This window comes from Cebus imitator, unplaced genomic scaffold, assembly GCF_001604975.1.
Source record: "Cebus imitator isolate Cc_AM_T3 unplaced genomic scaffold, Cebus_imitator-1.0 Scaffold39, whole genome shotgun sequence".
Lineage (NCBI taxonomy): Eukaryota > Metazoa > Chordata > Mammalia > Primates > Cebidae > Cebus > Cebus imitator.
In genome coordinates this window covers 1,829,757-1,852,529 of record NW_016107354.1, presented here as the reverse complement: position 1 = coordinate 1,852,529, position 22,773 = coordinate 1,829,757, and the positions used below count along the sequence as shown (strand labels likewise).

General features: G+C 36.5%; 1 protein-coding gene and 1 long non-coding RNA gene across 2 annotated transcripts in view; one reads left to right on the top strand and one right to left on the bottom strand.

Moving 5' to 3' along the window:
• USP47 (ubiquitin specific peptidase 47) overlaps positions 1–22,773 on the bottom strand; it is a 138,771-nt gene that overhangs the window by 113,368 nt on the left and 2,630 nt on the right. The gene's annotated exons all lie outside the window — the stretch shown is intronic.
• On the top strand, positions 5,551–21,497 carry LOC119470746. The gene is made up of 3 exons (XR_005199708.1): positions 5,551–6,434; positions 15,822–15,825; positions 21,487–21,497. It is a non-coding gene; the product is annotated as an uncharacterized LOC119470746 (long non-coding RNA).

Here is a 22,773-nt window from a genome sequence, read left to right as displayed (position 1 = left end):
CTGCCTGTTAGTTGACAAATTTTTTTCACTGTGTTGGTGCTCTTTACCATTTGGTACGTTTTTGGAGTGGCTGGTACTGGTTGCTCCTTTCCTTGTTTAGCACTTCTTTCCCGAGCTCTTGAAAGGCCGGCCTGGTGGTGATGAAATCTCTCAGCAATTGCTTGTCGGTAAAGGATTTTATTTCCCCTTCGCTTATGAAACTTAGTTTGACTGGATATGAAATTCAAGGTTGAAAGTTCTTTTCTTTAAGGATGTTGAATATTGGCCCCCACTTTCTCCTGGCTTCTAGAATTTCTGCCGAGAGATCCGCTGTGAGTCTGATGGGCTTCCCTTTGTGGGTAACCCGACCTTTCTCTCTGGCTCCCCTTAGCATTTTTTCCTTCATTTCAGCCCTAGTAAATCTTATCATTATGTGCCTTGAGGTTGCTCTTCTTGAGGAATATCTTTGTGGTGTTCTCTGTATTTCCTAGACCTCAATATTGACCTGCCTTGCTAGGTTGGGGAAGTTCTCCTGGATAATATCCTGAAGAGTGTTTTCCAGCTTGGATTCATTCTCTCTGTCACATTTAGGCACACCTATCAAACGCAGATTAGATCTTTCCACATAATCCCATATTTCTTTGACGGTTTTTTCATTTCTTTTCACTCTTTTTCTCTATTCTTGCCTTCTCATTTTATTTCATTGAGTTGACCTTCAATCTCTGATATCCTTTCTTCTGCTTGGTCGATTCGGCTATTGAAACTTGTGTATGCTTTATGAAGCTCTCGTGCTGTGTTTTTCAGCTCCATCAAGTCTTTTATATTCTTCTCTATGCTGTTTATTCTAGTTAGCATCTCATCTAACCTTTTTTCTAGGTTCTTAGTTTCTTTGCATTGGGTTAGCACATGTTCTTTTAGTTCTGAGAAGTTTGTTATTACCCACCTTCTGAAGCCTGTTTCTGTAAATTCGTCAGATTCATTCTCCATCAATCTTTGATCCTTAGCTGGTGGGAGGAGTTGTGATCCCTTGGAGGCGAAGCGTTCTGGTATTTGGTGTTTTCATCCTTTTTGTGCTAGTTTCTTCCCATCTTAGTGGCTTTATCTACCTGTGGTCTTTGTAGTTGGTGATTTTCAGATGCGGTCTCTGAGTGGACATCCTTTTTGTTGATGTTGAAGCTATTTCTGTTTCTTAGTTTTCCTTCTAATAGGCCCCTCTGATGCAGGAGTGTTGGAGGTCCACTCCAGACCCTGCTTGCCTGGGGATCACCAGTGGGGCTGCAGAACAGTAAGAGCTGCTGCGAGTTTCTTCTGTTATCTTTGTCCCAGAAGGGTACCCGCCAGAGGTTGGCTTGAGCTCTCCATTATGTGGTGTCTCTTTGGGTATACGGGGGTCAGGGAGCTGCTTGAGGAGATAGTCTGTCCCTTACAGGAGCTCAAGTGCTGTGCTGGGAGCTCCACTGTTCTGTGCAGAGCTGCTGGGCAGGTACCTTTAAGTCTGCTGCAGCAGAACTCATAACTGCCTCTTTTCCCAGGTGCTCTGACCTAGGAAAGTCAGCTTTATTTTTAAGCTCCTGACGTGCTGCTGCCTTTTTTCAGAGATGCCCTTCCCCTCACAGAGTAGTTCAGTCACAGTCTGCCAGCAGAGGTGTTGCTGAGCTGCCGCAGGCTGTGCCCAGCTGCTGTGTGAACTGCCTTGGTATTGGCAGGCTGCCTTGGTAGTGGCAGATGCCCTTCCCCCCACTGAGCTGGATAGTCCTGGGTCCTGTTGCACTTGGCTGCAAAACTCTCAATCCAGAGTGTTTCAGATTGCTTGTTTTGTGGGGGTGGTACCCGCCGAGCCAGACTGCCTCGCTCACTGTCTCAGCCCCCTCCCTTTCAGTTGAACGGTGAGCTCTGTCTCTCAGGCATTCCAGGTGTCAGTTGAAACAGCTGCCCAGATTTGTGTTTCTGTGTGCCAACCTGCAGCACCAGCTGCACTGAGAACTCATGGTGCTTTTCGGCCTGGGAATCTCCCAGTCTATGGGTAGTGAAAACTTGTTTGGAAATGCAGTGAGCACTCACCCTCTGTGTTGTTCTTGCTGGGAACTGCACTCTGGAGCTGTTCCTATTCAGCCATCTTCAATCACTCAATTTTAAAAAGGAATGAAATCCTAATACAATCCCACAACATGAAAAAACCTTGAGGACATTATGCTAAGTGAAATAAGCCAGTCACAAAAGGACAAATACTATATGAGATACCTACAGTAGTCAAATTCATAGAGACAGAAAGTAGAATGGTGGTTGCTAGAGATTAGGGGGAGGGTGGAATGGCCAGTTGTTTAATAGATACATGGTTTCAGTTTTGTAAGATGAAAAGAGTTCTGTGGATGGATGATGGCGATGGTAGCACAACTGAGTACCACCAAACTGTACAAACTTAAAGATGGTTAAGGTGGTAAAGTTTATGTTATGTATATTTTACAATTAAAAAAAGAAATTTAAAAAAAATTGCTTAACTCCATAAATTTGTGAAAGAAGCAAAACTGCCCCTAGGTTTCCAACATTACAAATGTCTACATTACAAAAAACACTATACAGTCATATTATAAATATGTATAAATATGTAAGCACAAAATAAATTCCCATATTTTTTTTGTAATCCAAAACATTTTTTAAAACCTGCCTGTTTATTGAGGAAGTTATTATAATTTGAGTGGATATATACATACATACATACATACATAGAAATAAATACAAAATAAATATAGCTCTTACTCACATATGTGTTTGTGTGCATATTTTCTAGCTCCTTCCAGTGAGAGAGGACTAGAAGCAATGATATATATAACAGTAAGTACAATTAGAGCCCAGACCTCATTTCTAAGTATCATTCTCCGGAAAAAGGATCTGGAGATCTTTGTAGAAATGGCTAATCTTAGAATCAGCGCTGAGAAATTAGAAGAATATGGAATATCTTGTACTGCCAGAAAATAAGTGCTCAAAGATTGGTGTGTTTATGTTAAGGGGACATCAAAATCAGGTGAAAGGGCTCTCACTGGCCCAATCTGGAAATTTTTAAACATTAAAATAAATAAATGATTTATTCAATGTAAAAGTTAACATTAAAAAAATAGTTATATACCATGGGAAATAAGTAACTAAGAATGTATCTGTAGGTACTCTGAAAATTTAAATAAACATGTCCTATTTCCTAAATAATACTAAAATACTGATAGCGGACAGTAAAGATTAAATAACAGTTATAATTGGCTTAATACTCAAGGATCCCTTCAAAAAATTCATTTTCAGTATTAAAATTCACTTTGTTTACTTAAAATCTAAAATGTTAGTTATAGAAACTAAGTGGCAGAAAGCTGTGTTCTTAAATATGACAAGTTTCATCATACTTTTAAAAAATCAGATAACTTTTTACTCAGTGTATTTCAATTTAGGAATAAATGTAAATAAAACTAACAGTAAAAACAACAAATTTGACATTAATCAAGTTATAAGTTTTCAGCCATTTTTTATTTTTTAAGTTTTTGAGCATCAAATTGCTTTTCTATTTTTTGATTTCATGTTTTGAATGCTTCCATCTTAAAGTGGATGAAAACTGAAGTTAAAGTACATCATTAAAATATACCACATTTCCCATGACTCGTCAATTTAAAAATCAAATCACAACATTTCTAAATAGTCAAGCCTTTCTAACTCCTGGGCTTGAGTGATCCTCCCCTCCTCTCTATAAATCATTATAATCAGAAAATAATGCAAACTACACTAACATAAAAATTGAAGACTTTCTTAGTATCTACTTTATCTTCAACTCCATTCCCACTAGTATCCCTCTACAAGGTCCCCTAAATGGCTGTCTTTGTAGCCCTAAGGTGGTAGGAAGAGGATAGGTGAGGAGAGATTACTTAAAGGATTCAATATATGTTATTGGGCAATGGATACTCTAAAAGACCTGATACCATTACTACATAATCTATGCATGTAATAAAATTACACTTGTAAATTGGGTGTGGTGGCTAACACCTGTAATCCCAGTAATCTGGGAGGCCAAGTCGGGAGGATCACTTGAGCCCAGGAGTTAAGAGACAAGCCTGGGCAACATGGTGAGACCCTATCTCTTAAAAAAAAAAAATTACATTTGTACCCCATCAGTTTATACAAATTAAAAAGAGAAAAGTCTTCTTACCCTTAGCTTTTGTACCACCATCAAATTTGAGCTGTAGGCTCAAATTTCTAGGATTTATATCAGCTTTTCTAAAAATGCAAAATTTATTTCCTCTTGCTTATATACTCAAGGAAAACAAACACGTCAAAGGATGTGAGGAGATTTGTGAGGAATACACAAATACTTCAAGATATAAGAATATAAATAAAAATCACAATGTATATAAGAATATAAGCAGATTCTTATGCATGATTCTGCTTGGCTAAGAAATGAAAATGGCTATTTTACAATCTTTACTACTAAAAACAAACCACAGAAGTCCTACACAGAATTCTCTAAGCAAATATATTTGTTCAGAAAAATAATTTCATAATGTGTTACAGGTAATGCTTTTGGAAGCATAAAGTATGCTTTAAAAACTTTTAATTTCTAGAAACTGATTTTGAAACAAAATTTTGTAATCTAATTTTAGATTGTGAATTTTTTAGTGCAATAAGGGCTTTTAGCATTTAAATGGCGTTTGACAATAATCACATTCTGTTTTGTTTTCTAAATTCAAACCTTCCTATGTGTGTGTGTTTTTTTAAACAAAAGACTTTGTTTGTACCTGTTCTAAAAGCCTAAAGCATTAAATAAATTATAAGTAGATTTACTTTATCGTTCTAGTTAAATACAAATTCTGTAATAATTTGTTTTAGCACATGCTGTTCAACATCATCATAGTAGAAATTTTCTGAATTTAAATTAATGAACATGTTATAAATTACATGTCACTATATGACATTTGTTTCTAAGTTATATACCATAAAAGCACTCAAGTAATAAAACATAACTAGGCTGAATTGGATAAAGCATGCTTTTAAAATTTTATAACAATACTTATTTTCATACCTGTGTGCTCTAGTATTAGGGTGTGTCTCTCAGGTAACTACATTCCATTTTATTCTAAAACAGTCATGAAATAGGCTCCCAGAACTCCACAGTATTAAAATTAGAAAATAAATAAAATTCTTTTGATCCTATTTGGCTTATTTTTAGTTGCTGCAACAAATTACATCAAGCACTCATTCAAATAACAGGAAAACTAAAAATGCAAAGTTTCAGGACTTTAAAAGAATAGTTCACAATCCATTTAACAATAACTGATCTATTCTGACAATTAAAAACCAACCAACCAGATGGGTAATGGCACTCAACACTGAACTGTATTCAAAGTTGGATGGGGCCAGGCGCAGTGGCTCAAGCCTGTAATTCCAGCACTTTGGGGGGCCGAGACAGGCAGATCACGTGAGGTCAGGAGTTCGAGACCAGCATGGCCAAGGTGAAACCTCATCTCTCCAATAAAAAATACAAAAATTAGCTGGGTGTGGTGGTGTATGCCTGTGATCCCAGCTACTCAGAAGGCTGAGGCAGGAGAATCGCTTGAATCTGGGAGGTGGAGACTGTAGGGAGCTGAGATCCCATCACTACACTCCAGCCTAGGCGACAAAGTGGGACTCCATTTCCAAAACATAATAATAAAATAACATAAAGTTGGATGGACCTTTGCAAGGCTCCTTATTTTACAGATGAAGAAAAAGAAATTCAGAAACCTTAAGTGACTTGCCCAAGGTCACATTTGAACACAGGTCTTCTAAATAACAGAGCCCTTCTGATGACTGTATAATGCTACATGTTTGTAGCATTAAAATTGTAATGTATTATTGTTCCTCTCACTTCTATCCTAATACTCTTTCCACTCTGCCTTGCTCTTTTCATAGCTATTCTAGTACTGGCAATGGGTAACCCACTCATACTGTAGGTATCTAAACTTAGAAACCAAAACTATTCTCAGGAGGCAAAATAATATGTCCTTTACTATTTCTGTTATCTTTACTTTTGATTACAGCTAAGATTTCCTTCTGTGAGTTGGCTGTTGTTGACAGGCAGTGACTCAGCTTATGAAACAACTGACTTGTTTATAGGCTACGAACATTCTACTCATTATTACTAAATCAAGGGAGCTTGTTTATATTATGTTACCATGCATTTTATTTAAAAGCATGGATAATAATAATTCTTAAGAATATATTCTTTTAATACTCTGAACATGAAATTATACATCTGAAAAAAATGTTAAGGTTACTTAACATTTTTTAAACATTGTTTATTTCCTATTAGAGTGGCCTATAGTACAAGAAAAACAGACTGCAGAGTCAAAAGATCTAAACTAGAATCCTTAGGTCAAAGTGGCTACTTTTCATCTAGCTGTGTAATCCTACACAAATCACTTAACTTATCTCTCACTCTCTGGGTCCTAAAAGTAAATATAAAATACATCCTCCACACAGTTTTTCTTTTTCTATTGCCCAGGCTGGAATGCAGTGGTGTGATCTTGGCTCACTGCAGCCTCCACCTCCTGTGTTCGAGCAATTCTCCTGACTCAGCCTCCTGAGTAGCTGGAATTACAGGTGCATGCCACCACTCCCAGATAATATTTGTATTTTTAGTAGAGATAGTATTTTGCCCTGTTGGCCAGGCTCGTGTCGAACTCCTGACCTCAAATGTTTGCCTGCCTTGGCCTCCCAAAGTGCTGGGATTACAGACGTGAGCCACCATGCTCAGCCATCTACGTAGTTTTTCTATCAAAGGGAAGAACTTCTTGAAAATGCTCTATATAGTCATACTATACAAAAGTAAGGTATTATCATAGAACTATCAGTTACTATCCTTAAAATATATGTAAGAAATATGCAATTCTTGTATATAATGAAATTTATATACAAAAATTTTAATATTTAAATTTTCAAAAGATTATCTTTTGGGGGTACAGGTTAAGAGGAATTTCATCAGCTTAGGAAAATCTGCAAAGATCTTTTGTTTTCTGAATGCCTAGGCTTCTCGTTAATGTTTAAAAACCTGCATGGAAAGAAAAACTTACGTAGATACACAATTTAGAGACATACCTGATACTTTATGTGGTATTATTCCTTCATTTAACGAAAAAAGAAGAAAAAGAAAAACGAGGAAGGTTAAACAACTAAGGTAAAGTCAAACAACTGAGTTTTCTGATTTCCAAACTACTGTCCTTTCTACCAGGCCAGTTACTATGCAAATCCCTTTCTCAAGGAGCCTAACAAAATTCTAACTAGCATCATGTTAACATTATTACCAGTTTTCCCTATATAAATTACAAACTCTTTGAGGATAAATACTCTTTTTATTCATTTCCCTCCTATTAGTACCTGGCAAAACCTTAAATATATAATACATAAAGGATGCTGAATTAAGCTTAATAAAATCCAGTATTAAGAACATGAAAAGATGCTCTACATTATCAGTCATTAGGAAAATGCAAATGAAAAGCACAAACAGATATCACCAGTGCATACTTATTAAAATGGTTAAAAAAGCAAAACTAAACTAAAAAAAAAAACCCCTAAAATTGCTAAGTAATAACAGAGATGCAGAACAACCAGAATTGTTGTCTAGAATGTACAACGGTACAGCCATTTCAGAAAAGAGTTTGACAGTTTTTTACAAAGTTAAACATACACTTACCATATGAAGACATATGTCCACCCAAAAACTAGTATACGAATATTTATAGTAGCTTTATTCATAATCACCAAAAACTGTAAATAACCCAAATGTCTATCAGCTGGTAAACGGATAAATAAACCGTGGCATTCAGCAACAAAAAGAAATAGACTACTGATAGAAGCAACAACATAAATGACTCTCGAATGCTTTATGCTAGGTGAAAAATTCCTACCCAAAAAGCTACCATACTATACGATTACATGTACATGACATTCTGGAAAAGGAAAAATATGAGGACAGAAAACAGATCAGTGGTTGCCACAGCCTGGAGGTAGGGGAAGGGAATTGATTACAAGAGACAACTGAGAACTTTTCTGAGATGGCACATATATTCTACATCAGGACTTATAGTAGTGGGTGTACAACTCTATGTCAAAACTTGTAAAACTATATACCTTAAAAGGATAAATTTTTCTGTATGTAATTAATACCTCAGTAACACTGATTTAAAAAAAAAAAAAAAAAAAAAAAAAAAAAAAAAAAGTCTCACTGATGCCCTTTCATTATCTAAAACCCTAAGTAATTTACTGAGTTTCCATGGCCTTAATAGTTTTTCTCACTTAAAAAATGGAGGGGCTATAACATTAGTATTTAACTGTTACCACTGGAGGGTGCCCAGGTTTTTGGTGTTTTGAACAAAGAATTGGACAAAACAAACAAACAAAGCAAGAAAGAACGAAGCAACTAGAGCAGAGATTTTTTGAAAACGAAAGTACACTCTACAGGGTGGGAGGTACACCAGCAGCAGCTCAAGGTCCTGGATAAAGTATCTTCTTGGGTCCAAATATCCCCTAAAGGTTTCTTCCCATTGGCCACTTGGTATTCATCTCATGTAAATGAAGTGGTACTCAATCAGAAGCTGAAGTGAAGTTAGAAAGGTCACACTCCTATACAAACATCTAATTGGTTGTGGAAAGCAACCAATCAGAGGCAAAGTGAAGTTACAAAGTTGTCTTCTACGCAAATGAGGATTTGGCTCACAGTCTGTTTGCCCAAGCCAACCAGAGGCTGAAGTGAAGTTACAAAGTTACACTCCTATGCAAATGTGTGATTGGTTGCTTTCTGCAACTAACCTTACCATAGGCCAGGTAGAAAAGGTAGAGGTCTGCAAAGGAAGTAGCCTCTGGCTCTTTAGTTAGTTAGGCATGGAAAGTGAAGGTTTTCCTTTCAGTTTAGTTCCAAGAAGTCATTGTGAAACAGCCTTATGTTCCCTGACTCCAGACCCTATTCTCCTGCCTCATAACTACTACCTCCCTTCCAGTGTTAAAATCATATTACTCAATTGTAGAAACATGTTTGTGTCATGTCTATTTTTCTTAGAACTCTTAAAATTATATTTGTGTTGTGTTAATGGTAAATAAAGTTAAATAAGTATTTCAAGTCATATGCATTTAAAATGTCAAAATTAAAGCAATATTTTTCAGATATCTTCTAATAAAGTGTGGTTGTTAGATATATAATTTTTTCACTAATTCTTATTTGTTAGTACAAAGTACTACAGACATAAAATAATAGAATATATAAACTGGTGTAAACTTAAAGGCAGTACAGGTAAAATACCTAATCACATAACAGGACAGATACTGTAAAATGAAGAAAATGTATATAAACTCATTCATAGCTTATTTATATTTACTAAAGCAACATGTTGCATCTTTTAGGAGATGAGTCATACAAAAATTCTACTTATTAATGCAACCTGGAACTAGGTTTGTAATCCAGAGCTTCTCTTGATTAAATGTTTTGTTTTTATTAAATAAATATTATTTGGAGCACTGTGGATATCCTTAGGAAGATTTCATTAATTCTCAAATTAAAGACATTCCTTACAGTGTTCTCAGTTACTGCAATGTGACTGCCACCCACAGTCATGACTGCCTAGCACAGTGCCACCTTTAGCTTGCACAGCTTCAGTCAAGATGGGAAGTAAATAGGGGCGTTCTCTACACTGCAGTTCCTACCAAGCCAAATGCCCACAGAAAAGCCAGTGGTAAAGCATGCAGGAAGCAACTAGCTACAAAAGCCACTCACAAGAATGTGTTGTATACTAGAAAAGTTAAGAAACCACATCATTATAAGCCTTGTACTGTGGCTCTCGGTGAATATCAGAAGTTATCAAACGCACATTGAACTTCTCACTTGGCAACTTCCCTTCCAGCATCAGTTGAGAGAACTTCAAAACAAATCTACACTCCCAGAGTGCAGTCCCTGACATTTTTCTAAAGTGAGGCCTACCTGGCTAGCCTATTTGAAGACTCTACCAATCCTTGTGTTATTCGTATCAAACATGTAACAATTATGCCAAAGGACATCCTGCCAAAAAGACCCTATGTACAGAAAACGTGCTAAGATGTATTATGAAAGGAAACATTTTATTCTTAAAAAACAAAAAAATACCTAATTATATGACTGCAAATGGGGAAAAAAATGGATGAGACAATAAGGTATTAGCAAGTTTTCTGCCCATTTTGATCTGCACGTAAATTTTTAGTATTGATGTTAGGGACAAAAAACATTCATGCAAGTAAAAAAATGTTTCCATGAATAAGTTTCAGCAACTAAACTTTATAACAATTATTTTAAAAAAAATCTGATGACTTTTTCTGAGGAAAAAAAAATATTTCTTGCCCCCTAATGTCTACACAGTAAAAATCTAAACTCTTTCTAGGCACACAAAGTCTTTGAAATTTTTAGACACAACCTGCCAGAACCAGACGCCCCATGCATCTACACTAAATTTTTTGCCACTTTCTAAAATGCACTGCAAACACTCGTTTTGAACACTCTTCCTCTTTCTCTACATAATAATCAAGTCAGCCTTTCTGATTACACTCTCACCAAACCCCTCAAGAAAGCTGGCTGCTCCACCTCTATGGTTCCACTTTATTTCCACATTATTCATTTGTCTGGTCACCTGTTTGTCTCTTCCATTAGACTACACTAGGATCTAGAACGAGGCCAGTTTCCTTATTAATCTTCGAATCCCTCGTAGTAGTTCTTGACAGCTACTAACTCAACGTTTAACTAAATGAATTCCAGAAAATCAGGAGTCATGGAAATCGATACTAAAAAAAAAAAAAAAAAAAACCTAAAGCGCAGTTATGACTAAATACAAGTAAGTATTTAAAACGATAAAGGTATTTATAGTAAACAAGAATGCTTTGGTTATACTAAAAAATTTCACTGAGGTTGTAAATGAGGTTCATGATTTTCCTTAAGTTAAACCTATAATCTTACCAAAGGTATCAGATCAACATATTTATTTTTTCTGAATTATGTCATTTAGCCTTTAATTTTTCTCTCATAGAAAGTTACTTTAATATAAGCCTATTACACTAATATTTGAAAAATTTTAGTATAGAAGCAGTTCACTACACAGCGTCAAATCTAAAGCATCACCACATTACCACTGACAGCGACAGTCTCTTCCATCCATGTCAACTAGTTCTACACCAGAGCTACAGAAAATCAGAATTATCAAACACACCAAAATCTCTCAGAAACCATGACTTAACATGGATCCTGCTTTAAAATAACATTTCACACTGAATCCTAATAAACAAGAAATGTATTAATCTAGTGAATTATTTTGACAACCACCTATATAAACCAAACTAATTTTTCTCAGGACCTCATTGGCTTAACTCAAAACTCCTTTAATACTTTCATTTTGTTATGTGTTTCAATTTTCAAAGCTGTAACAATAGGTCTTACTTGATCATGTAAGAGAGCCTATCAAATCTAACAATCATTTAGAATTAGTACTATACACATTAAAGTGTGTAGCTGACAGGCTGTAATCAGAACTATAACTTCAAATGACTTGCATAACTAAAATATAATTTCGTTTTCATTTAATGCACAAATATTTATTGAGCAACAAAAATGCACTGCACGTTGTGATAGACCCTGGGGAAGATATAAAAATGAAGGTAATAATAGTAATCACGGTAGTAACAGAAGGTGGTAATTGCTAACATCTATTGATACCTTATTACATGCATGACACATTACATATATTAATTCATTTAATCTTCCCGACAATGCTAGGAGGTAGTTAGAATTACCCTTAATTAACTAAGGTACTGACAGGTTAAGGAATTTGCCCAATGTCAGACAGTTGGTATTTGAACCTAGGGACTCCAGCTGTGGTGTCCTGACTCTGAGGAACCTCCAATCTAATAGAAGGTATTGACTGAAATAACAAATAACTTATAATAAAGAAGCAGAATTTTTCAAATACCAAAGGTGCTGCAGGATTTTAGAGTTAAGAATATGCAATCAGGTTGAGAGAGGAGATTTTTCAGGCTGGATTTTGCTGGTTGGATAGGATTTTAAGAGCATGTTTTAAAGAACATCAAAACTTGAGACATCTATGTCAGTAATTTTTATAAAAACAGCAATCTCTCAAAAGCAGATTATATCAATAACAGTTTTGTATAAATTAAAACATCCATAGACATGGATGCCTTATGTATGCATGTTTCAGTTTAGTTTCAATAAATGAAAAAAGAGGGCAATTACTTCCACACCTAGGGACAAAGTAAGTGGAAGTATGTAGTAGGGTAGAGAGGACACATACATTTACTCACACTACTCCTACATCTATTCCTTCTTACACTACACCAGAAAAACCAGGTTCAGGAAAAAAACATATTCTTTAAGAATGTTGATGTGAAAGATCACATGATTTTTTGTCGATCATCTGCCATCACTGCCAAGCGCAATCATTTTGCCAAAGACATTTTCACAACGGAGAATGTCTGTCTGTGATTTTAAGCCACCAATACCTGGGAAGAACACTTAAAAATCTGTGTCATAACCCTCATAATAGAATATGCCTCTGCATATCATGTCACCTAAACATGCTGCCTAAACTCAAGAAAGTCCTTAGCACCACGGAATTTGTTTTAAAAGTGGATGTCTTTTGGAAATTTAATTTACAATAGATATTTAAATATATACTTAATGTTTTTTACAACCCTTGTTTTTGATACGATCTTTTCTAACTTGGGCTACCACCATACCATACTATTCTGGAGATGCAGGAACTCCTCTTTTCCATTTGGGAAAAAAAAAAAAAAAATTATAGTATCTGGGCAGTAAGACACAAAAAATTTATATGGCTAATCCGTAAAAGGGAAAATAGAAGAGATGCAGGAATCCTAACTACTCAAACAGTCATTTTCATGTAAAACCAAAGTCCACCCACTTAAAACTCCTTAAAAACTGTAGGACAAAACCAAATACTTCATAGTATTCACTCAGGGCAAGGGCACAGAAGCGACACATGAACATATAATAGCACATTTGGGGAATGGCAACTAATGTAGTGGAATGTGGTTTGAACAAAACTGGCTTGAGGCATGAGACAAAAACATTAAAAATCTCTAGTTAAAGATGATAAACTGAATATAAGGATTTAGCTCTAATGCCTCCCAGTGAAGAAATTTTGGAAAGATTATTAACCCCAAAGAAACAGAAACACACTTTTAAAAGCTAGAAAACAGAATAAGAGGCAATGACAATTACATCTGGGAAGGCTGAATTCCACATTAGCCAAGAGGAAAACCAAAAACACCTAGTTTATATCACATTGACATTTAGTACACCAAAGACCTCAAAACTCCTTGGAGAAGTAGTTGATTCCAGGGTTGGGGCAAGGAAAACATAAGATGGGCTGAAGCATTATGTGGTGTCAGAAAGTAAAGAAGTGAGTGCTCAAAAAGCAAGGATGAGGACAGAAGCCAACCAGAACGGGCACTCCCTGGCCAAAACTGGAACAGTTTGATCAACAAAATAAATGATACAGAATTGGATTATAATCCAAAGAATAAATATCCAGAAATTCATACTCATACAAATTAGTAAATAAATGGGAGGGAGGGACAAATTCTCCTCACAGAATTCCAATTAATAAATGTAGAAATAATGAGAGAAATAGAAAATCAGTACTATTAAGCCATAGTAATAATTGCTGCAGACAAGACCACAGATGGACGATAAAATTAGTGGGCAGAAATTTAGGGGGAACAGGATACCTCCATGGTCTCAAAGACTTTGATTTTTAAAAGCTATTTTCTTTATTTTTAAAGTTTTACCTGCCTGGTTGAGTGACTTTAAATCAAAGCATTTAACAACTATTAAAGAGAAAAACAGTAAATTCACAGTGGAGAAACCTAGCAGACACCCCCTTACCCAAGTGATCAAGGTTATCACCAGTAGTACATATCAGCATCATGGCACCCCCCACATAATGCACTGAGAGAAACACATCCCATCTAGTGATATCCTTCTTTTTAATTCATAACCTCAATCTATGCATGAGAGAGCATCCACAAACCCAAATGGAGAGCCATTCCATGAAATAACTGACCAGTCCTCTTCAAAGTGTCAAGATCATGAAAAAGAAGATTGAAAAATTATCACAGATAAAAGGAAACTAAGGAGATACAACTAAATGCAATGTGGCATCCACAATTTGGATCTTGAAATAAAAATCTTGAGTGGGAAAACTGGTAAAATCTGAATAAATTCTGTAGTATAGTTAATAATATTATACTAAGGTTAATTTCTTCTGATCATTGTTCTATGGTTACATAAGACGTTAAGATAAAAAGAAGCTGGGTGAAGGGTATACGGAATTTATATTCTTTCTGCAATTCTTGTGTAAACACATTAAAATAAACAAACAAAAAAATAAACTAAGGGGCTCAGGAACTGGAAGTCTCAGACACTCTGGGAGTGACAGCGGAATCCAAACTAGACTTCCTCTTCTACCTTCAACCCCTTCTGATAAAAGAGTAAACAATCTCTGGAAAGCATATAACAGCATATATCTAGACTAGAGGACAACATGTTCAATTGAATTTGAAGGGTGCCATAATGAAAACTGGGTAATTAGCTTAATCTGCATGCTTAAAGATGAAACCCATGTCCCCTTTTCCTACTCAGCTCTCAAGCTTGTTCTCTCCTGGCAAAAGATGAGAAATTTTTTCTGGGAAAACAATCCAGCACAAGAGAAAAGATGTGTCACTGGATGACCTGGTCTAAATGCCTATGTTTCCCCACCCCAAAATTCACATGTTCAACCCTACTTACAATATGATGATATTAGGAAGTAGGGTCTTTGTCTGGTGACTGGAGCAAGAGGGCAGAGCCCTCATAAATGAGATTAGCGCCCTTATAAAAGAGGCCCTAGAGAGCTGCTATGTCTCCTTCCACCATGTGAGAACACAGTAAGATGGTGCTGCACTGTGAACCAGGAAGCAGGCCTTCGCCAGACACCAAACCTGCCAGAACCTTTACTCTGGACTTCCCAGCCTCACAGTAACCGTCAGAAATAAATTTCTGTGGATTATAAACCACCCAGTTTATGGTATTTTGTTATAGCAGCCCAAATAGACTAAGACTGGTAGTCTGCAAGGAAATTATCCAGATACCCAGAAAACCATAATCACCGAAAAGGAGAGCTTCCATTCAGCTTAAGGCCTGTCTCTTAAATAAGCGCAGACTTCCAAGGATCATAAGATATCTAAGGAAAGCAACAAATATGAAAGATAAAGACCAAAGCAAACAAACAGAAAAAGGAAATTTGGAAGAAAGAAAGAATATGCAGATTTTAAAAAACCACCAGTATTTCCTGAGAGAAGACTGTATCCATAAAACAAATACAGGATATTATTTTTCAGAAAAAGAAGTGGAAACTGCACATATTATAGCAGAAATAAGGACTTAGGAGAAGAACTGCAAGACAAAGTTGAGAAAAATCTCCCAGAAAGCAAAGAAAAAAAATGGAAAGAAATGGAAAATAGACTAAAATGGACAAGAAAATGAGAGAAATCAGCAGGCCCAATATCTAACAATACGAATTCAAAAGATTGAGGAGAGAAAAAATAAAAGAAAGGAAATCAAAGAAATTAAGGAAAACTTCCAGAATTTATGAGATAAATTCCAGATTAAACAGGAGTAGCAAAAAGGATTTTTTAAAAAAACAGACATATCTAACTATATAATACAAGAATTTCAGAACCCTGGGGACAAAGATTCTCTCTAGCTTGCAAAAAGAAAAAAAGAAACTTCCAAAATAGTTGAAAAGGATCGTCTAAGCATCTGATCTCAACATCAACACAGAAAAATGTAAAATAAGTAGAGCAATGCCTTCAAAATTCTGAGAAAAAATTATTTCTGACTCATAGTTCTCTGCCCAGCCAAACTATCCATAAAAAAAGAGGGGAGAAAAAACATTTACAGTCATGTATAGTCCTGAAAAAGTTTTATGCCATCCAGAAAACTATTGAAAGTGGCCCTTCGAAATGAGAAAGTAAACAAAGGCAGCCAAAGATACCAGACACACACAGAAAGAGGGGCTCCAAAACAAGAGAGAACTGAGAGAATCATTAGGATGACAGTACAGCAAGTCCAAGACAATAGCTGCACAAAAGTTCTAGGTTTAACAAGGTTAAATTGGAGCAGGTCAGAAGGCCCTGAAAAAGAGCTTCTTACGAAGTCAAAGTTGGTAGGTCTGAAGATAGCCATTTATACACTTAATCAGGGTTTCTCAAAAACAGCCCTATAGGTATTGTGGGCTTTGCAATTCTTTGTTATGGGAGGCTGTCTTGGGCAGTGCAGAATATTTGGCAGCATACCTGGCTTCTACCCACTAGATGTCAGTAGCACACATTCGCACTCTCCTCCACTCCCCCAACATTGCAAAATGTCCTCGGGTGAGAAAATGGCCCCCAACTAGTAACCACCTGGCTAATTTAATAAGTATACAGAAAACTAAGCAAAGCAAAATTGTTAAAAATTACTAACTCTGCCTGTAATCCCAGTACTTTGGAAGGCTGCGACGGGCAGATTTCCTGAACTCAGGAGTTTGTGACCAGCCTGGGCAACATGGTGAAATCTCGTCTCTACGAAAAAACAATAAATTAGCTGGGCGTGGCAGCGGGCGCCTATAGTCCTAGCTACTAGGGAGGCTGAGGCAGGAGAACTGCTTGAACCTGGGAGGCGGAGGTTGCAGTGAGCCGAGATCGCGCCACTGCACTCCAGCCTGGGCGAAAGAGTGAGACTCCGTCTCAAAAGAAAATAAAAAATTACTAACTCTGGCCTGGCTAACACGGTGAAACCCGTTTCTACTAAAAATACAAAAAATTAGCTGGGCGCAGATAGTGCCTGTCTGTAATTCCCGCTACTCCCGAGGCTGAGGCAGGAAAATCGACCCGGAAGAGGGAGGTTGCAGTGAGCTGACGTGGCGCCACTGCACGCCAGCCTGGGCGACGGAGCAAGATTCCGTCTCGGAAGAAAAAAAAATTACTAACTCTGACCTGGCTAACACAGTGAAACTCCGTTTCTACTAAAAATACAAAAAATTAGCTGGGCGTGGTGGTGCAGGTCCACTCGCGGGGTGTAATGCCCGCTACTCGGGAGACTGAGGCAGGAGAATCGAAACCGAAAGATGGAGGTTTCAGTGAGCCAAGATGGCGCCCCTGCATTCCAGCCTGGGCAACAGAGCGAGTCCGCCTCAAAAGAAAAAAATAATTACTAACTCTGGCCTGGCTAACACGGTGAAACCCGTTTCTACTAAAAATACAAAAAATTAGTTGGGTGCAGATAGTGCCCGTCTGTAAGCCCCACTACTCCCGAGGCTGAGGCAGGAAAATCGACCCGGAAGAGGGAGGTTGCAGTGAGCTGACGTGGCGCCACTGCGCGCCAGCCTGTGCGACGGAGCAAGATTCCGTCTCGGAAGAAAAAAAAATTACTAACTCTGACCTGGCTAACACAGTGAAACCCCGTTTCTACTAAAAATACAAAAAATTAGCTGGGCGTGGTGGTGCAGTTCTACTCACGGGGTGTAATGCCCGCTACTCGGGAGGCTGAGGCAGGAGAATCGAAACCGAAAGATGGAGGTTTCAGTGAGCCAAGATGGCGCCCCTGCATTCCAGCCTGGGCAACAGAGCGAGTCTGCCTCAAAAGAAAAAAAAAATTACTAACTCTGGGCTGGCTAACATGGTGAAACCCCGTTTCTACTAAAAATACAAAAAATTAGCCGGGCGTGGTGGCGTGCGCCTGTAATCCCAGCTACTCAGGAGGCTGAGGCAGGAAAATCACTTGAACCTGGAAGGCAGAGGTTGCAGTGAGCCAAGATCACGCCATTGCACTCCAGCTTGGGCAACAAGAGCCAAACTCCCTCTCAAAAAAAAAAAAAATTACTAACTCTGAGAAAACACATGTTGTATAGGGAAGGTAAATAAAGTAAACACATGGAGTCATTATAAACTCTGAAATACTGATGTATCCAAACAACTTACAGTATGAAAATATTGGGAGTACCGGGCAGGGTTAAAATGTGTGTTTGTGCGTGGTTGGGGATAGTGGTAAACCTTTATTTTTATGTAAAATGAAAAATACCTTAAATTGAAATATCAAGAACACTATAAAAACACTAGTTTCAATTATAGAAGTAAGTATCAAAAGAATGAGTTGAAAGCAGTTGCCTCTAGGCAGCCCGAAATGAGGAAATTTGCAGAGACCTACTATTTTTGTAAATACAGTCATGTGCCACATAAAGACATTTTTGTCAACAACGAATCACAAATATGACAGTGGTCCCATAAGATTATAATACCATATTTTTACTGTACTTTCTGTATGTTTGGACACACAAAAACTCAGGATGTATTACAACTGCCTACAGTATTCAGTACACATGCTACACAGGTCTCTAGCCTAGGAGCAATAGGCTATGCCATATAGCCTAGGTGTGTAGCAAGCTAAACCATCTAGGTTTGTGCAAGCACACTGTGTCATGTTTAAATGATGTCTAATGATACATTTCTCAGAACAGATCCTCATCTTTAAGTGACATGTGACTGTACTTCTGCAGAGCTTAATATTTAACTCCTATAAATACGTGCATGTATTAAATATAACTGATAAAAATTAAATTAAAAAAAATCAGCTGAGTCCCCATTATCAAGGACTTTCCTACTGGTTAAAGCTACCTTGATTTAGAATCAAACAGCTATATGTAACTTTGAGCAAGTTACTCAACTTCTTTAAGCCTAGTGTCTTCATGTGTAAAATGGATAATGAAGAATAATAGCTAATACTATCAAACTGCCAAATGAGATAATGTATGTAAACTGGTTAGCATAATGTCTGGCACATACTGTTTACAAATAGTACCTATCATTCAAATTGCAATCAGAGGGTAATAATTATAAAACTGTAAAACAAGTAAATCTTAATCTCCTATGTTTTGGAAAGTAACCCTGGCAGTTGTCGGAAGGATGGTTAGGAAAGGCAAGGCCTCGGAAGCTGAGTGACCAATTAGAAGGTCCACACTGGAGAAAATACAATAATTAGACAAATGCAGAGCCACGGAGAGAAAGATAAGGATACAGAGACGTTTTCTAAATGGTGAACTATATGTGAGAAAAAGGGAGAGAGGAGTCAAAAACTGTTCTAACTTAAGCAAATAAATAGATGGTGATAACACTAACTGAAACAGAACACCAAGAATTGGGTTGCAAGAAGGGAAGGAGAAATAAGCTTGATATTACTATTTTTAATTTGTGAGTCCTATATTACAACCAAGTAGAGATATCTAGCATGCAAGTGGAAATCTGAATCTAGAAGCGGTCAGGGTTGGAGCTATAAATGTGTAAATCACAATCAAAGGTTGAAGCTATACCAGTGGAACAGATTACTCAAGGCAAATATACAGAGCAAGAGGAGAGGTGAAATATAAAAACTGTGAACACAAAAAAATAGCAACACTATGGAAATACCTCCCAAACTACAATCAGATCATCTAAATTTCTGTTTTTGAAAATAATATTGCAATATCACTGATTTGATAATGGAAACAAGAAAAAAAATAATGTACATGCTCACTGTTTAAATATGAAAGAAATCTAAATATATCCCAATAATCCAGACATTCAGAAACAACTCTTAATATTTTTATGTATTCCTGCTCATCTTTCAATGCATATAACCCTAAATTGTTCATTTTTTCCTTGACAAAATCAGAATGCTATACAACTCTGCATTCACCTTTGCTTTCACTTCATTGAATGAGCGGAAAGTTTCCATATCTAAAATACTGACTTTTATTAGACACTCCAATTTGTTTAAAACACTGATGAATATAACTTGGCAAACTTGTCTCTTACTGGTAAGAGAGAGTCAACATCTGAAATTTAAGAAAAAGGCTCATTTTAAAAGAATCACTAAAATCAAGAATGACAATTGTAGCACATTTCCTCAAGTAATTTAATTAGAAATAAAATTAAAAGAACATGCATTTGATATGTTCTATAATAGATACTGATGAATGGATTTTATAAGAAGTCAAACAACAGAAGTAAAAAACAAGTTGTTTTTGCTATCAGTGTGTCCTATATGTACTATGAGGTTGCAGTAGAGCTCAAATGAGTTAATACAAAGCACAACCAACAGTATCTGGTATATACATAAATGCTAAAAAAATACTGGTTATTACTATCATCATCATCATTAGATGCCAAAAGCGGTTCCAGATAGAAGCAGTAATTGCATGAAAGAGAGGACAAAAAAATTCAGAGACAAAGAATTTATATTTCTACTCTTTTTCTTTCATTTTTTCCATTTCCTCTGGATTTAGAGTCCATGAGCACTACTTTAAGTACTGCAGTTTAAGTATTACTTCTAACGCCTCAGTAAATATGTACCCTATCCTTGATTATACTATAAGATACTTGAGAGAAGAACAAATTTTTCTATTCTAAGTTTTCTCTATTTGGCAGAATACAGTAATATAAAAAGTGAGTGCTCAATGACTGTTAATGACATAAATCCTTATAAGAAAACAGAATAACAAAACAGCAACCAAACAATAATTAAAATTGGGATATTAAAAGAGACCTCAAAACCAAAATCAATATACTTCAATTCAAAGAGCAGAATGAAACCAAGTGAAAAGCTTTGTTCTTCACCACAATGAACAGATACCACTCTCTTTGCTCTTTCTGGGTACAACAATTTAGGAGGAATACTAAAAACCCTCGATTATGTCCAAAAGAGAGCAACTAAGAAACAGTTAAAGAACTGAGGATGCTCAGACTCAGAACAAAAAAGGTTAGTTCTCTTGCTTCCCTCTCCCATCTTCAATGATGAGAAAAGCTATTCTATGGGAAATGCTTTAAGATTTCTGTAAGGCAGCTATCAAAAAATGGCAATTATAGAGATCTAGACTTCTCTCAACTCAAAAACTTAAAAATAACATCTCTTCTACGACAAAGATGTTATCAAAGATTAGTCGTGAAAGGATGTATTAAAGCAAAAGTTGGAAATTAGCTTGCCAATGATGCCATGGAAAGTCTCCAAGGACAAGATAATTAGTTAGAATTCTAAGTTTGCTTACAACCCTGTGACCACATAAACGAATTTTTACTGAATATCTGTTCCAGGACACTGTCCTAAACCTAGAATACAAAACCTACAAAAACAAAAAGCAAAGAAAGAAACACACAAAATCAAACTCTCGGCTGTCAAGGAATTCACAAATAATATATAAAATGTAAATTGCAGTTTCAGATCATAATAGATGTCACCAAGCACCATCTATTAATTGCCAAGTGAGTTCTACTTATACATAAAAGTCTTCTAAGAGGGAGTAATCTCTAAGGTTAAAATGGTCAGAAAAGGCTATTTAGAATAAATGAGATATGAGGTGCTTATGGAAAAATGTGTATGAATGTTTGAACAGGAAGAAGGGGAGAGCACAAATGGAAGTGAAATGCAAGTTAGAGAGAAACCTGTTTGACTACATTAAAAACCTGTTTCATGGGAGAAGAGATAAGCTGGGAGAACAGGGTTGTGGCCAGAATCAGTTGTACTGGGCCTTGAACACCAAGCTAAGTAATTTCAAATTTATCCTGCATAGAGCCTCTGCAGCAACTATTCATCTCTGCTGCTGTAGCCATAAAAAATACTAAATAAATGGCACAGCTGGTCCGAGACGAAAATTTGAATTGCATATTATTTTCATGTGTCACAGACTATTATCATTCTTTTGATTTTTTTCTTCAACAATTTGAAAATGTAAAACTCATTTTTAACTCATGGGCCATACAAAAACAGGCTGTGAACTGATCGGGACCACAGGCCATGGTTTGCTAATGCCTGTACTACACTAAGCTGTCTTTTCCAAGAGTCTTCTAGAGGTACATTTGTCCTTGAATATCAGGGACCAGAATAATACATGATTCACTGAACAACTATACACACCAATATATGCACACACACATGCTCACATCTTACCAAGATCTAAATCTAGTAGGGGTCAAAGGTTCCCTATATAAAGGTACTCAAAAAAAAAAAAAAAATCTTTAGATTACTGGTAACAAGCCATTAAAATAAATGCAAGATTTTTTTATTTTCCCACTTATTTTCACATGACATATATACTTAGAGAGTTAAAAACTATTCTTACAGAGCCTCTAAATTACATTGAGAGCTCTGTAAAATAGAGTATAATCAAGGGAATAGTAGCAGAGGATGTGAGTTCTAGCACTAGCTCTGCTGTTTACTCATTATTTGACCTGAACGAGTCACTTTCAATCTTCTGGGCCTAATTCCCTCAACTGTAAAGTGGAGAGGTAACTTAGATGATTATGCTTTCTCTTACCTCTAGCACTGTATGATTCTGCTACTACTTAAAAGAACCTGTCCGGGAGCTTCAAGGGTCACACAAAAGTGCTAATTAAGAATACAAAAAAAGAAGAGAAAGGCCTTGACAAAATGAGTGGGTAGATAGGACAAACAGGTGGGAAAATGACCAGAAAAGTGGTGTATCACCAAGAAATTGTTTTTCTAAAAAACTATCAAACCTTGCAGAGAATTCAAAGCAGAAGAGGCAAGAAAAGAAAAAGCCAATGAATTTGGTTATTTAAGAGATAAATGGTGACTTTCAGTTTCCAGTAACCCAGAAGCAAATACAGAAGTGGAGGCAACCACTTTAATAAAGAATGAGTGTGGCCATCAAAGAAGAAAAAGCTAGC